Source organism: Henckelia pumila, unplaced genomic scaffold (assembly GCF_033568475.1).
Source record: "Henckelia pumila isolate YLH828 unplaced genomic scaffold, ASM3356847v2 CTG_429, whole genome shotgun sequence".
Taxonomy (NCBI): Eukaryota; Viridiplantae; Streptophyta; class Magnoliopsida; order Lamiales; family Gesneriaceae; genus Henckelia; species Henckelia pumila.
This window is the reverse complement of record NW_027331826.1, coordinates 3,514,542-3,533,411: the sequence shown is the minus strand read 5'-3', so window position 1 is coordinate 3,533,411 and position 18,870 is coordinate 3,514,542. Positions and strand designations below refer to the sequence as shown.

Genomic DNA, 18,870 nt, shown 5'->3' with positions numbered 1-18,870 from the left:
AGATCTGGGCATCAGTCTAAATTCCAGGTTAGAGATGATGTTTTGTTTTTGAATAATCGTATTGTTTTGCCCGATGTTTCGTAGTAGAGGTAGCATATTCTCCGAGAGGCACATTGCATTCGGTTCAATATTCATCCTGGAGGTCGGAAGATGTAACACGATGTGAAGAATCAGTTCTGGTGGAAGAAGTTGAAGAGCGATGTAGCGAGATTTGTATCCCGATGTTTGAACTGTCAGCAAGTGAAAGCAGAGAGGAAGCGACCGGATGGTCTGTTGCACAGTCTATCTGTTCCTGAATGGAAGTGGGTTCACATTTCAATGGATTTCTTCACAAATCTACCGCGATCTATTCGAGGATGCGATGCTATTTGGGTAGTGATCGACAGATTGACGAAGTCTGCTTTCTTTATTCCATACAGGATGATGTATCATCACAATCAGATGGATGAGTTGTATGTTAGCAACGTTGTGAGATTGCATGGTGTGCCGAAGTCAATTTTTTCAGACCGAGACCCTAGATTCCATTCACACTTTTGGCACAGTCTTCAAGAGGCACTTGGTACTCGATTGCATCTGAGTACAGCTTATCATCCTCAGACCGACGGACACTTAGAGCCGACTATCCAGATGTTAGAGGATATGCTTCGAGCAGTAGTGCTAGATTTTGGCACTAGTTGGTAGGATTCCTTGCCTCTTGTCGAGTTTTCTTACAACAACATTTACCAAACGAGTATCGATATGGCACCTTTTGAGGCTTTGTACGATAAGAAGTGCCGATCTCCTTTGTTTTGAGATGATGTGTCCGATTCACCTCATTTGGGACCGTATATGCTTAGAGATATGACAGATCAATTTATGATCATTCAGACGAGAATGAAGTCATCTCAGGATAGACAGGAAAAGTATGAAAATATCAGACGTAGACCTCTGAGTTTCGATCAGGGAGACCAAGTTTTCTTGAAGATTTTTCCTTTCAGAGGCACTGTTAAATTTGGAAAGAGAGGGAAGTTATCTCCGAGATTCATCGGACCGTACGAGATTCTCGAGAAGTTAGGCGATCTTGCCTACAGGCTTGCACTTCCTCCAACTTTATCTGGTATTTACGACGTTTTTCACGTCTCTATGTTGCGAAAGTATCATCCATATCTTTCTCATATTCTTCAGCCTGACGAAGCCGAGCTTGATGAGACTCTAAGCTACTTTGATCGACCGATTCAGATCCTTGATCGAAAGGAGAAGCAGCTCAGAACCAAGTCGATTCCTTTTGGTGAAAGTTTAGTGGAGCCATCACGGAGTCTAGGAAGCGACTTGGGAGGCAGAATCTGATATGAGACAGCGTTTTCCGGAGTTATTCGGATGACGTGAGTTCTTCTTTCTATCTTTTGTTATTTATTCTATCTTATGTGATTGATTTTTATTGATTTCGAGGACGAAATATCTTCTTAGAGGGGGAGAATTGTAACCCCCAAAATTTATCTTAATTAAGTTTATTTTAGATAATCGGAGATTACAGAATTCAAGAGCCGATTTGATTTTGATCAGGGTCTATTTTGAAAATTTTGGATTTTTTAGGGACTAAAATGCAAATATCAAGTTTATTAGATATTTATAAGGTTTTGAATTCTCCATCACCTCCTCCAACACGCCTCCTTCCACCATTGTTGAGCCCAAAGCTTTCTTCAAGCCTTGTGATTTCGGTTTTCGGTCGTCCATCCGGTAGAATTGTAATCCGAAGGCAGATTAGCGATCCCGGCAGCGAGATCTTTGTTCTATAGTAAGTTTTTCTCCGATCAGTTATACTTCTATTTTTGGATGTCGTTAGAATAGATTGAGTTTCGGTTATGTCGTTCTTGAGATAGTTCTTATCGATTATTCCCAGTCGGTTTTGAAATAGAGCGTCGTTCGAATTTGTTATGATTTTTGGAAGCCTATTTAGAAAATGGGGTTTTTTTGATTTGTTGGATTTGGATTTTTATTGATGTTTTAGCATTGTTTTGAGTTGTTTGCGATGTTGTACTGCTGTCTGTGTTTCCGGTTTGATCAGTATATAGTCGTTAAGCCTCCGGTTTGAGTTTTGGGATTTTGAACCGTTTGAGTTGTTGAACTTTGGCTTTTTGGTTTGTTCATCGTTGTTGATCTTATTTTGCCTCCGTACAGATTATTTTGATGTTTGTTGAGCCCAGAGTTTGCAGAAGTTGAACGTCGAAGAGAATAGACGAAGAGCGGTAAAGAGTTTACCTTGAGCCTTGTTGTTTTAGGTTGTATAGATTTTGATATAACCTCTTTTGTAGCTTATCCAGAGTTGGAGCTATTCGAATCGAAAGGTACAAGCAGTCATCGTTTAAGCGGGATAGCACACTCAAGACAGTTGTTTCTTGAGTTTTCCTTAAATCATGTACTTGCATCAATACTTGTTCTAGAATGGGAAACTTGTATTTTGTTGTTTGATCATTGTTATATGGCTTAATGCTTTACATTTCTCTTATGCATTCATCTCGAGCCTAAATATTTCATTTCAGCGGGCTGTACTGCCCTTTTTGTTTGGAAGTTTTGGGGGCTATATTACGAATGGCTTGGGTTGTATAAGTTCACCTAATGTTAGCATACTCCTTATAGTCGCACCAAAGTCTAGGGGATTGGGATACGTGGCACCACCTCGATTGGGAGAGTCAGTGAGTTGTTATGTGATCTCATCCTCGGGATCCCAAAAGCATAGCAGCAATCCCTTGTTTATCAGAGTTGATATCCTGATTTTAAAGAAATGCATTTCATTCGTCTTAACATTGAATATGTTGTCTTTATATCATGTTATTGATATATTACTTGTTATGGCATGTTATGTTGCTTTTACTAGGAATATCATTCTCACCGGAGTTATCCGGCTGTTGTTTTGTTTTATATGTGTACCTGACAATAGGTGGGGAAGGATCGAGTCAGCGAAGACTTGGTTAGCATCAAGATTGAGAGATAGAAGTGGGACTCGGTTTAGAAGTCGAATCAACATGTCAATATAGTTTATGTTTGAACATGTTTAGAACTTGAACATCTTAATATATGTTGTATCGTTTATGCGAGTATTGAGGTTTGTATGCTGTTGTTGCATGTTACCTCATTAGGTATTGAATGGATTTATGAAGTTGAGTTGGGAAGTTATTTTTCTGGTTTTTCTGTTCAGAGCTGGCCGCTCGATCGGTAGAGTTTAACCGATTGAGCGAGGGAGCTCCAGCCCGTTTTCTGTTTTTGTTCGAGCTTGCTCGCTCAATCGGTTGAACTTTACCGATCGAGCAGAGCTGGTGTTCATCCAGGCAGCAAGTTTTGAAACCTTTCTCGCTCGATCGGTTGAGTTCTACTGAACGAGTGAGGCACTGCTCTTTTAAAAAAAAATTATTTTATTGCTTTTAATCTTGGATCTTGTATGCTTAATTATTCTTTAATCCGAGATTAGATGTTTTAGAACCGAGGTCTCACATATATAAAGATGGACATTGTGAGGTTTGTGAACGAATGTCTAACATGCCAGCGGGTGAAATTTGAGCATTAGAGGCCAGTAGGGCGTCTGAAACCGTTGCCAATTCCCACATGGAAGTTGGGAGATGTGACCATGGACTTCGTGGTAGGATTTTCAGTTACACCACGAAGGATGAATTCTATTTGGGTGATAATTGACATGAAACGTCGCATTGTATCAAAACGAGTCTTTTCAGCGTGCTTATGTCCTCACTCACATGCACCCTAGTAAACTTCTCAGGGGTCACCCATCCTAAAATTGCCCCAAGTCAAGCACGCTTAACTTTCGAGTTTTTATGTGATGAGCTCCCAAAAAAAATGATGCACCTTCTTGATATGAGTTGTACATATCAAATCTTTTTGTACCTCTCATTCCGGTGTGAAATCGATTCATTCATGTCACCCATCGCTCATTCTTTTTGGTGGGGTTTCCATATTTCAGGTATTAACCACCCATATTGCAGATCATGTACCATCCTAGGACTTTTTGGCTCCGGGTGTCACATTCCCATCAGCTTCCGTCTGGTTCGTCCCCGAACCACACCGTACTAGGAGAGGCCAAGCTCTTATACCATTTGTAACGTCTCACTGTATCAAGACGTGTCTTTTCAACGTGCTTATGTCCTCACTCACACGTACCCTATGAAGCTTCCCAGGAGATCACCAATCCTAAAATTGCCTCAAGTCAAGCACGCTTAAAATTGAAGTTCTTATGTGATGAACTCCCGAAAAGAATATGCACCTTCATGATATGAGTTTTACATACAAAATCTTTTTGTACCTCTCATTCCGGTGTGGGATCGATTCATTCATGTCACCCGTCTCCCATTATATTTGGTGGGGGTTTCCATCTTTCATGTATTAACCACCCATATTGCGGACCACGTACTGCCCTTGGACTTTTTGGCTCCGGGTGTCGCATGAAAGATTGAAAAAGTCAGCTCATTTACTACAAGTTAGGACTAACTTCTCGATGAATCAGCATGCGGAGCTGTATATTCGAGAGATAGTTTGATTGCATGAAGTTCAACAAGAATTGTATCTGACAGAGATCCTAGGTTTACCTCAGGTTTTTGGGGAAGTTTACACCATGGATTAGGTACGAAACTAGCTTTCATTACATCATTCCATCCACAGACAGATGGACAATCAGAGCGAGTAATTCAGATACTCGAGGATATGCTCAGAGCTTGTATGATTGACTTCGGATGAAATAGAGAGTCCAAGTTTCCTTTAGTGGAGTTTACCTGTAACAATAGTCATCACAAAACTATTTGTATGGCTCCTTATGAGGCGTTGTATGGGAGGAAGTGTATGACTCTCTTGCATTGGGATGAAGTTGGTGAAAGACCTGTGTTGGGACCAGAGATAGTGACTCAGACAGTGAGCTTGATAGAAAAGATCAGAGACATAATGTAGATAGCTCAGAGTAGACAGAAAATTTATGCCTACCAGTGGCGTAGGGACTTGGAATTCAAGATAGGTGATCATATGTTCTTGAAGGTGTCACCTTGGAAGGGTGTAATGAGGTTTGGGATGAAAAGGAAGCTGATTTCGAGGTACATATGACCATTCGAGGTCCTAGAAAAGTTGGGGCTCGAGCTTATCGTGTAACGTTGCCTCCAAACTTGGAAGGTGTACACAACGTTTTTCATATATCCATGTTAAGGAAGTACGTTGCGAATCCTTCCATGTGATTCTCCATGAGCCAGTGGAATGGGCACCAGACTTGTCCTACGAGGGATACCTGCTCAAATCTTGTACAGTCAGGTTTGTAGGTTGAGAAACAAAGAGATAAAGATGGTGAAGGTTTTGTGGCGTAACCAACTAGTTGAGGAAGCTACGTGGGAAACTGAGCAAGAAATGTGTGGTCGCTATCCTAAGCTGTTTGGTAAGTGAATTTCAAGGATGAAATTATTTTAAGGATGGTAGAGTTGTAAGGTCCAAAATTCCACTAGCTCGATCGCGATAATTTTGAGTGATTTATATGATTTTATGCATGTTATTCATGATAATTAATTATTATGTTTAATTTTATGATGTCATATTATGCCTGAAATTTAATGTGTTGCAAGCTATTTTAATGTATTCAGGTTTGAAATTTAATTCTAGACTGAAGGAACGAGACTAGCTTCGAACCAGTTAAGAAAATGTTTATATTTAATTTTAATTATTGGTGCAGTATTTTGAAAGAAAATATATTCCATGTTATGTAATTTTAAATTTGTACTGCAATTTTTAATTTTGGGAGTAGAACTTTTTAAAAGTTAGTGTTTGAGATCAACGGGCCGACTTTTAAGCCCATTAGTCACAAACTAATAAGGAGTCAAAAATCTTTGAGCCCTTTTCCTTTCTCACTTTTGAACGCCGCCTATCTCTTCTCTCTATATTCCCCTTTCACGTTCAGCTGCACCCTAGATTAGAGTCAATATTTTTGTCCATTCGAGGCTAGATTGCTCCCAAAGTTTCCTGTTAAATCCAAATGTCAGCAAACAAGCAAGTTTTACAAAGTTTTGAAACCACTATTCAAGAGTATAGATATTTTTGCTATGAACCCTAATGTTTATATGTTATTTTGATGTATGATTTTTGATGATTTTAATAGAATGATGCAATGTTGTGAAGCGTGATTCATTCCGGATGTCCTTGGCAAAAGTTTGTAGATGTTTATGGATTTAGATGTGAAATTTCAGAAATTTGTGTGTGTTGATGCGTGAAAAGTTTTTGAATCAAACCTTTGAGAGATGGGTTGGTGGGTTGTGTGGCGTGAATCTTTTGAATTTTTTAAGGTGTTTGATCACAATTTTCAATGGGTGTGTGAATAGCAATGCTCTAAAAAGCGCTAGGTGGTAGGCGGGCCGTGACCCACCGCCTAGCGCCTAGCCGCTTAGGCGAGGCCTAGGCGGTTTTTTTTAATCCTAAATTATAAATATCTTGGGATATTTATGAGTTCTACTATGAAAAATAATTTTTATGTCATATGTTTATCTAGTTTTTGTATGAAATTATTTTAAAATTTTAATAATACAATAATATACTAATATAGTCAATAGTCATAATCTCATAGATATTAATAAATATCAATTCTTCATAAATCATACATGAGATTTAAACTTCTTCAACATATTTCCAAAATATATTAAATAGATATCAAGTCTAAACTTCTAATTCTTCAAGTTCATCACCATATTTTTCCAGCACTTCTTCTGTATCGGATTCAAACTCAAAATCCATGATTTCTTCATCCTCTTCATCCGACACAAATTCTTCTTCGTGAAGTTCTCTTACATCTTCAACATTTGTTTCAACGTCTTCATCTCCGCCATCAATAATCCATCCTTGTGCCATAGTTTTTTCGCTATCAAGTAGACCATCCACTCCCTTTTCATTTGGTCTTCTCTTCTTGTCGATGATCTTTGAATTGAATTGAACATAAACTAAATTGTTGAACCTTCCTGTATCTAGTCTATTTCTTTTCTTTGAATGGATCTACATAAAAGACAAATATTATACTAAAATATTTAATACATACTTAAAATTTAAATAATTAAAATTTAGAACACAATAAGTAATGAAGTATTTACTCTCTCAAAATTACTCTAATTTCTTTTACAACCGGAAGAACTTGTAGTCAAAGAAAGGATGATTTTGACCATTTTTTGAATTTAGGTACACCATTTCCATAAATATGCCACCATCCAAATAAAAAATATAAAACAAAAATTAACAATTTGTCAATTCAAAAAAAAAAAAAAGACAATAGAAATTACAATAAAAATTATCAATTATTAGATTTATTACTTAATACCTGGATCATATTTCGCATCATTGTTTTTGCATCCCGTCTTAACCAATGCTCTTCCAAATCCACCCTCTTTGTTGATATACTTCAACAACTCCACATTTACTACCTCACTTTGGCTATCAATATCATTAGGGAAAAATAATTCAACGCAAGTGGAAAGTCCATCTGTAACCAATTCTTCACTTTCTATGCTCCGGTCTTTGAAAGTGTAATAAGGGTTCAAGAGGTAGGCGGCCAAATGTAGTGGAGTTTCAAGCCAATTACGACTTTTCTCATCAATAACATCAATGATCGGACGATAGTGAAGCTCTTGATTTTTGAATGCCACTTTGATATCATCTCTCGCTCTAAGTAATTCACCATACAAAAAACCCATAGAACAAGACGAAGCACCTTAACTAAAGGCGCAAACACTTTCAAGCAAAAACATACCCCATTCCAAAAAGAGGTATTTAAAGCAGTATTATATTCCTCCTTGCCCTTTACAGACTTTGTATGTCTGCATGAATTCCATTCTTCACTAGCAACCATAGCTCTCAATTCACTTTTCTTCTCCACCAAGCTTTGCAAATTTAGAAATGATGTTGCAAATCTTGTTACCCCAGGCCTCACAATGTCTCTTTTTTGTGAACTTCCTCATCATTGAAAGTGTCTTGTGATGTGCATAAATAAAGATGGTGAAGATTTTTGCCTTTTCTATCACCCCTTTGAATTTAGATTGGTTCCCAATTCCTTGAAGCATGAGATTAACGGTGTGCGTTGCACATGAAGTTCAAAATATATGTGGCCTCTTCTCCTTCAACAAACCTTTTGCCGCCATATTATTTGAAGCATTTTCCGTTAACACTTGAACTACGTATTGTGGCCAAATTTCTTCAATACACTTATCCACATATTCAAAAATATAATTTCCGGTGTGTGCTTCATCCAATGCTTCTTTCGATGAAAGAAAAGTCGTGCCTTCCTTACAATTAGCACACAAATTCATGATACTTATTCTTTTTCTTTCCGTCCAAGCATCAATCAAAATTGAACAACCATTCAAAACCCATTCTTCTTCATTCTTTTTCAATACATTTTTAGTTCCATCTACCTCTTTCTTCAATAAAGGCTCTCTTAATAGATATTGAGTTGGAGGACGATAATTAGGACCAAATTGACCAACCGCTTCCACAAACCTCTTGAAACTATCATTATCAATGGCATGAAATGCAATACCAGACTCGTACACCCATCGATATAAAATATTGGTGCACAGTGTGTTCTTTCCTTCCAAAGTGCATCAATGATATTTCTTTGTTGTTTCATTTTCCCACTCAATGAAGAATATGGATCAATGATAGATGCAAATCGTTCCATAGGGCCAAGAGTAAGTGATTTTTTATTGTCCTAAACTTCCTCCTTCCTCATCTTCTCCAAGAACAACTTCTTCTCTCACCCCATCTTCATTCGTAATCTTTTGTTTATTTTTTGTTTTTGATTCTTAAATTGCATTCTTACACTTTTTTTATCCTCTTCTGAAGATTTCGGACACGGGGCAACATTTCCCTTGATATGGGCAACATGTTGTTTCATTCGATAAATTCCACCACTAGTAATTTTACCACACAACTCATATTTCAGCTTATCCAAATTTTTAGGATCCACCAAGTCCGCATATTCCCATCCAATATCTTTCGAATTATGCTTCAACGTATTCTCAATATCTTGCATTGAATTAGATGCTTCGGAAGAAATAATACCCGCCATTTTCCTTAAAAAATATTAAAATAGACACGAAAACAAAATCAATCTCAAAAAAAATTAATCTCAAAATCTACATGCACAAAAATTAGCCAAAAACATTGAAAAAATACTCAAAAATCAATCTCAAAAAAATAGTCAACAAATTCCTGAAAATACTCAACAGATAAACTCAAAAATCAATCTAAAAAAATACTCAACAAAAAAATATCGTGCCACTACATTTGGAACGTTGAGAAAATTCCCAGCAGCATAACTCAATCTCAAAAATACTCAACAAAAAATACTCAACAAAAATCAATCTAAAAAATAGACTTTGAAACATGAAAATTCCCAGCAGCAATCTCAAACAATCTAATTGAAATTCCCAGCAACAAGCATCATTAAACCCTAGCCCCTAAAACACAAATCTGAAATTTGAAAAATCTTAAAAATCTAAATCAAAACATGGTTACATAGATGAGATTATATAACCTTTTATCCGAAACAAAAATCAATTGTTTGAATTTGAAATGGTGGATTAACTCGCCAAGAAGAGATTTGAAGATGTGACTGCCGCTGGCAGGACAAGGGTGGTCAGAGGTTGGCGGTCGGCAGTGACGTGAGACTGTGAGAGGGACGGCGAGATTGCAGCAAGAAGCTTGAATATTGAACTTGGAAGGAAGACTGACGCTCGGATCTCTTCTTTTCTCGTTTTTGATTTCTGCGTTCCGCCTTCTCTTTTAATTTTTCTTGTCTCATTTTGGGCCCTTTGTTTTCTTTTTCTTTTCTAAGTTTTAATTTTTTTTATAATAAGCTGATCACCGCCTAGTCGGACTGCGCCTAGGTGGTGCTCAGCCCACCGCCGCCTAAGCGGGATGGTAGGTGGCCGGCGCCCAGCCATTTTACCAGGTGGTGGGCCGCCGCCCACTACCTATGCAGGCCTAGGTGGGGATTTTTAGAACAATGGTGAATAGGCTTGAAAATAAATCAGAGTGCGCAAGAAAACCCTAGGCAGTTGTCGCTGGACCACCCACGCGGGGGAGGGGGGGCAAGCGGCCGTGCTCCCCAGCATGGCTAGTCCAGCCAATTTGCTGGACCACCCACGCGAGGGTGCATGGGCCCGTGCCCCTGCATGGGTTGGGCATTTATATTGTTTTTATTTTTTTTAGTGCATGTGTGTGTATTTCACTCTCCGGGTTAATTTTGTAGGAAAATATATTTTTGAAAATGAATTACAGAGCAGCTTGGTAAAAAAATAATATTTTATTTTAGAGAGATCAAATCCGATCTCCACCATTCAAAATCAAGTTCAATATGTTTTGAAGTTGATTTCAAAATTTCGACTTTATCCGACGGCTAGAACTCAAGATATGATTTTTTTCAAAAAACTATGCGTTGGAAAAGACACATGCACGGAGCTAGGAACGGAACTGGCATGGGGTCGGTGCATGTCGCGAGAAAAAAATAATTCGGGGCATAAAGTTGCTCGCTCGAGTGCATGTTTAGGCGCTCGAGCGAGCCCGACGTGCAGAAAAAGAAAAAAAATAGAAATTCGGAAATTAAATCTCTTATTTTGCGGGCTTTATTTTATGGGCTTTTCAACGCCATATATATAGAACATAAAAGAGCAGATTTTAGAGGAGATTGATCGCACGCACGAAGCAGAGAAGGAGGCGACTAGGCTTGGAGATTGGAGATCTGATCCATCGTCATCAGAGTTTTTCTTTTTCTTTCTATTTTTGAATTATAATTTAAATTATTTAGTAATTTGTTTTCAACCAAGACGGCGTGATTGGGCCGGAAAAATTCATGTAGAAAACTTGGATGTTTATTTGGGATTTTTCAGACTTAATTTTATTTTATTGATTGTTAGATTCATATTTGTCTTGTGGATAGTCTGATCAACTGTTTGCTTTCATGTTAATCGATTCCAAGTCGACAGATAAGGTATTGATTTTGATCAGTTTAATAATCAACACATGGTAAAACCGACTAGAAATAGAATTCGGTTTCAGTGTGCGTTTTTAGGTGAAAACTGAATTTTCACAAATATTTAATGCATTCAAATTTGATTAGAATTACGAAATATTAATCCGTAATATTTTAGTAGGTTTGATTGTTCTAGAAATAGACCTTTGAACAAGTTAGAAGAATTCCCGTAATTTAAGAATAAATCTGAGTCCTGAATCGACTACAAATTATATGATTTTTTTGGTACCTGCGTGTGTCTTGGTTGTCTTAATTTAATTATATTTATCTTTCAGTTATTTTAATTCTTATTATTTTTAGTAATTATATTTTTATTAATTTGTTGCATTCTTCTTTATTATTTTTGTCTAGATTAAGTAAATTAATTAATTCTTGAGAATTAACAGCAGTCTCTGTGGGATCGATGGTTGGACTCTTTATCCACTTTACTATTATTTGACCTAGTGCACTTGCTAGTAAACACCGAATTAAGGGGTCAAGTTTTTGGCGCCGTTGCCAAAGACTGTTTGGTTAATATTATGATAGATTATTTGCTTGAGACTAGACATTTTTTTTTCTTGCATTTGTTTGATTTTTAATTTTAATTTTATTTTCTCTTACTTGTGAGATACTTGGAGATGGATCATCGACAGGTGTTCACAAGATTTGGCCAGCAATACTCGGAGCCTTTCAATGCTGCTTGGGGGAGATTCAATGATTTGGCGAACAGATTTCGATGCCATGATTTTTCAAACTACACTCTATTTCAAATTTTTTATGGTGGTTTGGATGCGGCAACAAGGATTTGGGTAGATTATGGTGCTTTTTCAACTGGAAGTCACTTGTTTCACAGAGATTACGACAGTGTTATGCACTTGTTAAATGATATGGCAGATTTCGACTACCATTGGCATTGGGATTATTCCCTGCAGAGTTGGAGTCACCAATATCCTCCAACACCCCATTACCCAAAATTTTCAAAGCAACCTTTTAAGCATAACATGGAGAATGGAGCATACTCTGAAGAATTTTTGAATCAGTTTCAGGACATTTTTAATAAACAGTCAGAGATCAACCAGAAATTTTTGAAAACTCACATCAATTCTTTGAGTTTCTTGGATGAACAAATGAAGCTTCTGATGCAATCCATTCCTGCTATCAACCAAGAAAATGAAGCTTGTGTTGATCAATTTGCATGTGAATGTGATCCTGCAACCGTACTTGAGCCAGATCATGAGGAAATTTTATTTGAGGAATCTTCATGTGAAGAGGAGCCAAAAGTGATAGTGGAGGAGGAAGATATATTCAAGGTGAAAGATTTGACCTCGTCAATGAACTTTATATGTACACCACTTGAAGATCTTTTCTTGCCACTGACGCCAACTCCACAGTATTTAATCCTCTATGAGCTTTATCCTAGTTTCGGAGTCTCCTTTTATACTAATCAGTTCACGCAGAGTATTGCTGGACTGACAAGCTTACAATGCCAATATCACGCCAAGCTTGAGGGCATAGAAAATCAAAACTCATATGTAGAGTCGTATGATTCTTACCATAGGCGGAAGCCGCTATTTGATGGTGACTTCTGCGTAGTCGGGCTATAGACTATAATATTAGAGCTGACTGGGAGGCAACCCAGTGTTCTCTTTTCATTATTCTTTTTATTGTTAATTTAATTTTTATTATATTTTGTAATCCATTGCCTTACCTGTAGTGACCCTTACCCGGATCACCTACTAACAGAACTTAGACATGCAAATAACTTAATTAAACAGATATCAGAAATAAACTGCGGAAATCATAAACATTACACAATCCCAAGTAAAGGAATCTGTAATTTATCCAAATAATATACAACCAAATCGAATAGCTGTATCAACCCAAACAACAGTAATAAAACCTAGACGAAGCTCCAGCCGGCCAACCACTGACTAGCCCCTCCTGGATCCACCCTCCTCGCCCAATCGCAAACCTGCCCCATGGAATAGGGTGTCCAGAAACACAGAGTACGAGACGTGAGCATAAAACGCTCAGTACGAGAGTATGAGTATACATGCATGCAAAGTGAACTCCCTATAAACTAGTGGTCAAGCATCAGATAACAGAGACAGACTGGGACCTGGTATGTAGCACGTTGTGCCGTCGCTTCAGGAGGTGGCTCCCATACCGAGATAACCGTGGATATGCCGGACCCAAATCGATGGAAGTCCATCCACTAACAGGATAGGGTACAACCCTACTAACAGACATCTCGAAAGAGATACAGCAAGATGCAAATGAATGCAGCATAAATCAATGACATATAAACCATGCAGTCACATAATACATGCATACTCAGTCAGGATATCTCGAACAGTACTTCCGTACCTCAAATCAGTGCAAGCTCTACCAACTCTAGGTCCACGCCTATAGTCTGTTCTACACTGCCAAATGATACTACTATCATTAAAGTGCTCTAAAAGCCTTAACTAAGCTATTGCATACTCCTAAATATTTATAGGAAGCAAAAGCTATACCTTCGTCCGTCGTTAGCCCTTTGATGTCGATGCCTCCAGAACTTGGGCACAACTCCGCTACGACTACCGAACTCATCGCCGACCTCCGGGCCAAGCCTAAGAAGACTAGAACAGCTCCAGAAGGACTAGAATGGAAAGGAAAACTCGGAATTGGCAAATGAAAGTGAAGCCTCGGCCTTCTATTTATAGACAACGATTGGAACTTCCGATCCTTGATCGGAACGTCCAAACCTCGATCGGAACGTCCGATCCTGCCATCGGAGCTTCCAAAGATCCTGATCTGCCACGTGTCAAAATATCACTTGTTGACTCCGGATAGGGGTGATCGGAGCTTCTGATCCTGATCGGAGCTACCGATCTTGCCACACGTCATGCCTGACGTAATATCGATCGGTGCCTTCGATCGCTCATCGGAGCTTCCGATCCTGTTCGGAGCTTCCGATCGTGCCTTCGGAGCTTCCGATCCGTCCGATACCCAATTTATTTAATTAGCATTAATCTTTTAATTACTCAATTAGGGTACGGGCTACTACATTCTCCCCCACTTAAGATATTTCGTCCTCGAAATCAGATCTTAAGTACCGAATGCAATACAAAAATCAGAAACATTCTTTATTCAAATCAAACATTTACAGAGTTTGCAACTGAATACAACTTAAAGAATGAAATCAAAATAACTTAGGATGGTCTTCACGCATCCTGTCCTCAAGCTCCCAAGTAGCTTCCTCAGTGCCTCGGTGTTGCCACTGAACTAAAACCAAAGGAATGACTTTGTTCCGTAAAACCTTATCCTTATAATCCAGGATACGAATAGGTTTCTCAACATAAGTCAAATCCTTGTTCACCTGAACCTCAGACCGCTGCAGAATATGAGATTCATCCGCCACATACCGTCGCAACAGAGATACGTGAAACACGTCGTGAATACTGGAAAGATGCGGTGGCAAAGCTAGCCGATAAGCCAAATCGCCAATGCTCTCCAAGATCTCAAACGGACCGATAAACCTGGGAGACAACTTTCCCTTAAGGACAAATCTGAGAATCTTGCGGAAAGGTGACACTCTCAGAAACACTTTCTCCCCGACATCGAACTGCAAAGGCCTACGCTTGATATTAGCATAGCTGGCCTGACGATCCTGTGCAGTCTTAATCCGTTTCTTGATCTGATCAACAATGTCTATCGCCTGCTGGATAAACTCCGGTCCCTCAGCCTGTCTCTCCCCCACTTCTTCCCAGAAGAGTGAAGTACGACAACGTTTCCCATACAACGCCTCAAAAGGTGCCATCCCAATACTAGTGTGATAGCTGTTGTTGTACGCGAACTCGATCAACGACAAATGGTCCTGCCAGGCTGAACCAAAATCCATGACGCACGCTCTAAGCATATCCTCCAAAGTACGGATAGTGCGCTCCGACTGACCATCAGTCTTCGGATGATAGGCAGTACTCAAACTGAGAGTAGTACCCATCGCATGCTGAACACTCCCCCAGAATCTAGAAGTAAACCTGGGGTCCCGATCGTTGACAATGCTCACAGGCACTCCGTGAAGTCGAACGATCTCTTGAATATACAACCGCGCCATGCGATCCGTAGAGTACTCTCGGCTATAAGCAATGAAATGCGCTGACTTGGTGAGTATGTCCACCACAACCCAGATAGCATCACAATTCCTCGAGGATACCGGCAAATGGGTCACAAAATCCATCGTGATAAGCTCCCATTTCCACTCAGGAATAGGCAGTCTGTGAAGCAAACCTCCAGGTCGTCGGTTCTCTGCCTTTACCTGCTGACACACCAAACATCTCGAAACAAACTGATAAACACTGCGTTTCATTCCCTTCCACCAGAAACGAGTACGTAGATCCTTGTACATCTTGTTGCTCCCAGGATGAATACTCAACTTAGTGCGATGTGCCTGAGACAAAATCTCCTCTCGCAACTCTTCATCCTGCGGAATCACAAGCCTACCAGACAAACACAGAAAGCCATCTGACTGATAATAAAATCCAGACGAGCTACCCTCATTAGCTAGACGAGCTAAACGCTGGGTCTTCGAATCAGACATCTGAGCATCTCTGATCCGAGAATATAAGGTTGGCTCAGATAATATCGCAAACATCTGGATACTCTGCATACCTTTCTTATTCTTGAAGGTATAACCTGAAGTACAACAGTCACTGATCGCACTAGACATCGAACATGTCTGAAGTGCGGATAGTCGCACCTTGTGACTCAAGGCATCAGCGGTGAGATTAGCAGCTCCCGGATGGTACTTAATCTCGCAATCATAGTCCGTAAGCAAGTCCATCCAACGTCTCTGCCTCATGTTCAACTCTTCCTGAGTAAACAAATATTTGAGACTCTTATGGTCGGTGAAGATCTCAAATTTCTCGCCATACAGATAATGACGCCAGATCTTCAAAGCGAACACAATGGCTGCCAATTCCAAATCATGGACAGGATAGTTGTCCTCGTGAAGCTTCAGCTGTCTAGAAGCGTAAGCGATCACATGCCCATTCTGAGTCAGGACACAACCTAACCCCTGAAGAGAAGCATCCGTGTAAACCACATACCCTCCAGATCCTAACGGTAATGCCAACACCGGCGCAGAAGTCAACCGCCGTCGAAGCTCACAGAAATTCTCCTCACACTCGGAGGACCACTCGAAATCCACACCCTTGCGGGTAAGCTGCGTCAACGGTCAAGCTAACTGAGAGAAGTTTAGAATGAAGCGACGATAATACCCTGCTAGACCTAGAAAACTACGGATCTCAGCAATTGTCATCGGATGCGACCAATTAAGTACCGCTTCAATCTTGCTTGGATCAACAGAAATCCCCTCCCTGGATATGATATGGCCAAGAAAGACCACTCTATCCATCCAGAACTCACACTTGCTCAGCTTGGCGTACAACTGTTCATCTCGAAGAGTCTGCAGTACCAACCGCAAGTGAGAAACATGCTCTTCCGTATTACGCGAATACATCAAGATGTTGTCAATGAATACCACGACAAACTTGTCCAAATACTCCCTGAAAACACGGTTCATCAGATCCATGAATATAGCCGGCGCATTAGTCAAACCAAATGGCATTACTAGAAACTCGTAATGCCCATAGCGAGTACGGAATGCAGTCTTGGCTACGTCCTGATCACGGACTCTCAACTGATGATACCCAGATCTCAAGTCAATCTTGGAGTAAACTGACGTGCCCTGCAGCTGATCAAACAAGTCATCAATACGAGGCAATGGATACTTGTTCTTCACAGTGACTCGATTCAGCTATCGATAGTCAATGCACAGCCTCATCGACCCATCCTTCTTCTTTACAAAAAGAACAGGAGCTCCCCAAGGAGATACACTAGGACGAATGTACCCCTTGTCCAAAAGATCCTGTAGCTGATTCTTCAATTCACGCATCTCTGACGGAGCCAGATGATACGGTGCTTGAGAAATAGGTGAAGTACCCGACATCAACTCTATGCCAAACTCGACTTCCCTAGCAGGAGGAAAACCCGGAATCTCATCAGGGAATACATCTGGAAATTCATCCACAACAGGAATGCTCTCTATCCCAATGCTCTCAGCGGACAAATCAACTGCATAGATAAGGTAGCCTTCCCCGCCAGACTCTAGAGCTCGACAGGCTCTCAAAGCTGATACCAAAGGCATCGGAGGTCGCGCTCCCTCACCATAGAAAAACCAGCTCTCACTCCCCTCCGGATGAAAGCGTACTAATCTCTGATAGCAGTCCACTGAATCTCGATAGGTATTCAACATATCTATTCCCAGAATGCAATCAAAGTTGTCCATTGCCAGGACCATGAGATTCGCTAACAGAATGTTCCCTTCGAACTCTAAAGGACAACCCATCACTAGACGCTTAGCCAAAGCAGATTGGCCCGTCGGAGTAGAAACAGACATCACTACGTCTAGTGCAATGCATGGTAACTTATGCCTCTTAACAAAATGTGCAGAAATGAAGGAATGAGATGCACCAGTGTCAATAAGTACAAGAGCAGGTATACCATAAAGCAGAAATGTACCTGCGATGACTTTCTCATTCTCCTCCACTGCCTGATCATGCCTCAAGGAAAACACCTGGCCAGAAGCTCGTGGCCTCAAATGAGAACTCCCAGCAGGCTGTCCCTGCGACCTCTGCTGAACGGTGGCCTGAGAACCCGATCCTGAACCTGAACCAAAACCGCCTCCCCCAGACAATGGACAATCCCTCCGGATATGACCAGTCTCTCCACAACGGAAACAAGCTCCAGAAGCTCTATGGCACTTGTCGGATGGATGGTTCTTCCCACAGTGATCACACTTGTCCTTCTTACCGAAACGGACAACACCTCCAGAACCAGAGGAAGAAGAAGTAGATCCAGACTTCTTGAAAGATTGGGCACGGGGACCCAAATAACTAGCAGGCCTCGACTGAGGGAAAGACCTGTTCCGCCGAATGCTGTCCTCCGCCTGGTGACAACGGCTCACCAAACCCTCGTAGGACATGTCGTCGCCAACCGCCACACGGTCATGGATCTCAGGGTTAAGGCCCTAAAGGAATAGATTATACTTCATCTCTGAGCTATCAGCAATCTCGGGGCAATAGGATAGCAGATCAAAGAACCTCTACTGATACTCATCAATAGACATGGCTTCCTGTCGCAGACTCAGTAGCTCGCCTGCCTTCGACTGACGGAGTGCAGGAGGAAAATACCGCTTTTGGAAAGCTGTGCGGAACTCGGCCCAGGTGGCCACTCCTCTCGCCGCAACAAAAGGTGCAGAAGTAAACCTCCACCACCTGCGCGCACGTCCATCCAGAAGATAACCCAGGGTCTCCATCTTCTGCTCCTCGGTGCAATGGAAAGTCTGAAAAGTCGTCTCAATGCGGTCTAACCAGTTCTCCGCATCCTCCAGAGACTCACCTCCAACAAAGGGCTTAGGTCCCATAGCTAAGAATCGACGCACAGTGAAACGTTCGTCGTCATGATGACGATGACGCCGTTCTCGATGAGGCTCCCGGTCGGCATCACCCCAACGCCCACCAATACTGCCATGAGAACTCCGGTCGTCACGATTTGCCATCTACAAAAATACCTCAGGGTTACCTTATGCAGAGTCTAAATCCCAAGAATACTATGCATGCTCTGATACCATAAATGTAGTGACCCTTACCCGGATCACCTACTAACAGAACTTAGGCATGCAAATAACTTAATTAAATACATATCAGAAATAAACTGCGGAAACCATAAACATTATACAATCCCAAGTAAAGAAATCTGTAATTTATCTAAATAATATACAACCAAATCGAATAGCTGTATCAACCTCAAAACAACAGAAA

The 18,870-nt window shown here is 40.5% G+C and overlaps 1 pseudogene; it reads right to left on the bottom strand.

Moving 5' to 3' along the window:
- Positions 1-6,663: 6,663 nt before the first annotated feature.
- LOC140871188 (uncharacterized) lies at positions 6,664-8,595 on the bottom strand (annotated as a pseudogene).
- Positions 8,596-18,870: the final 10,275 nt, after the last annotated feature.